Source organism: Salvelinus fontinalis, chromosome 28 (assembly GCF_029448725.1).
Source record: "Salvelinus fontinalis isolate EN_2023a chromosome 28, ASM2944872v1, whole genome shotgun sequence".
Taxonomy (NCBI): Eukaryota; Metazoa; Chordata; class Actinopteri; order Salmoniformes; family Salmonidae; genus Salvelinus; species Salvelinus fontinalis.
This window is the reverse complement of record NC_074692.1, coordinates 44,395,403-44,397,902: the sequence shown is the minus strand read 5'-3', so window position 1 is coordinate 44,397,902 and position 2,500 is coordinate 44,395,403. Positions and strand designations below refer to the sequence as shown.

Sequence of the window (2,500 nt, the reverse complement as noted above, 5' to 3'; positions counted from 1 at the left end):
TTCACATATGACAGACAGACAGACAGACAGACTTTCACATATGACAGACAGTAACTATTGCTGAGTGATTAACTGACGTCAGCTTTTCTTTTGTTTTTGAATTTAGTTCCGTTTTTTAAAGAAGGAAATACAATTATTCACGACAGAAATCAAGTCAAAAACTACGTGGGACGCTGGGCCGAAGGGAGTTGTAGTTTTCATTAAGCAAATATTCAACCTAGTTCAGCGCAGAAACGTGGTAATTAACTACAATTACCAGAATCCATTGCGCTAGTTTTTCCAGTCTCTGATAGAGAGGGATCTGAGAGGAAGCTTTCACTCTCACCAAAATCTGTCCAATGGGTATCTATGGGTTTCTACGCGTATCTATGGGTTTATTTTGGACCTACGTTTGTCGCCTGCCTTCCCACCTTCGTGACAACGACTCCCCATTGGAGACAGGAGCATCTCCTCATTATATACAGATCTCTGGATGGATACACTTTAACGCCTGCTACGTTAGGATAGATACACACAGACCGCATGAGAGATAAACCTACACAACGACGAGAGGAACAGAGACAGTTTGTGAAAGTGTGTCTTATCTACTCTGAAGAACTAGAAGAATGATTTCCTCAGACAGCTCTGCAGCAGACTTAGGCAGGCTAGCCTAGTTAAATAGCATGACTACAGACAGTACAGTATGGGGGAGCACAGAGATATCCTTAGATGGTCTGGCTGGCTGATACTGCCTGAGCAGAGATGATGACTAAGGAGAGCACAGAGATAACCTAGATGGTCTGGCTGGCTGATACTGCCGGAGCAGAGATGATGACTAAGGAGAGCACAGAGATAACCTAGATGGTCTGGCTGGCTGATACTGCCGGAGCAGAGATGATGACTAAGGAGAGCACAGAGATAACCTAGATGGTCTGGCTGGCTGATACTGCCGGGCTNGTCGCCTGCCTTCCCACCTTCGTGACAACGACTCCCCATTGGAGACAGGAGCATCTCCTCATTATATACAGATCTCTGGATGGATACACTTTAACGCCTGCTACGTTAGGATAGATACACACAGACCGCATGAGAGATAAACCTACACAACGACGAGAGGAACAGAGACAGTTTGTGAAAGTGTGTCTTATCTACTCTGAAGAACTAGAAGAATGATTTCCTCAGACAGCTCTGCAGCAGACTTAGGCAGGCTAGCCTAGTTAAATAGCATGACTACAGACAGTACAGTATGGGGGAGCACAGAGATATCCTTAGATGGTCTGGCTGGCTGATACTGCCTGAGCAGAGATGATGACTAAGGAGAGCACAGAGATAACCTAGATGGTCTGGCTGGCTGATACTGCCGGAGCAGAGATGATGACTAAGGAGAGCACAGAGATAACCTAGATGGTCTGGCTGGCTGATACTGCCGGAGCAGAGATGATGACTAAGGAGAGCACAGAGATAACCTAGATGGTCTGGCTGGCTGATACTGCCGGAGCAGAGATGATGACTAAGGAGAGCACAGAGATAACCTAGATGGTCTGGCTGGCTGATACTGTCAGAGCAGAGATAACCTAGATGGATCTGGCTGGCTGATACTGCCGGAGCAGAGATGATGACTTTAAGGAATGAACATTAATAAAGTCATGACATAAAAACTAAGTAACATACACAACTGAAATATTATTTCATAGTCATTTCCTGTTTTTCTATTGATGTCTACCCAATGTGGACCTGACAGAGACAATGGAATATTTTACATGTTTTGGCAATTGAATGTCCACTATTTTTGGATGTGGAATTTCCATTATAAAACTATATTTCATTGTGCGTTTAATGTAAATAATGATGATATTCAAAACCGATATGGAAAACGGATTATTATTTTTTACAATCGTATAGCGACCAACATAACCTTTAACCTTTTAAGAGTCTTACGATTACAACTTCCACTTCAGGGAGTCATGTGACACGCACAGAACATGTCTACATGTAACATGAGTGGGGGGGTTCCTGATAGACTGGATATAGCACGTAAGTGTGTTTGTTTGGGGGGGGGGGGGGGGGGGGGGGGGGGGATGACACACTAGGTGCTACATACTGAGTGGCTCAAACGCCTGATTCAGTGCTTACACAAATTTCACACACACAAAGCGCACACACACACACACACCAAAGCGCACACACACACATCAAAGCGCACACACACACACCCCCCAAAGTGAGGAGACAGGAAGATGCATGGTAATGGTCACTAGAGGAAGGAGTCTTTAGAGGGATAGAGAACCACAGCTAATTGTCCTTTATCCCCAGCAGACAGGCAGGCGGCTGATGGAGGCAGACGGGTGTGAGAACAGGGAAGGAAGGACACAAGGAGAGGGGGAAGGAAGGACACAAGGAGAGGGGGAAGGAAGGACACAAGGAGAGATGGAAAGAGGGCAACAGAGAACAGGCAGTCTTTGTGAAAGACAATTTGTTCTTAACTGACTTGCCTAGTGAAATAAAGAGCAAGAGAGGCAGG

The 2,500-nt window shown here is 45.4% G+C and overlaps 1 protein-coding gene across 5 annotated transcripts in view; it reads right to left on the bottom strand.

Moving 5' to 3' along the window:
• The window catches only part of LOC129826770 (sodium-dependent phosphate transporter 2-like), an 83,323-nt gene that overhangs the window by 11,091 nt on the left and 69,732 nt on the right, over positions 1-2,500 (bottom strand). The gene's annotated exons all lie outside the window — the stretch shown is intronic.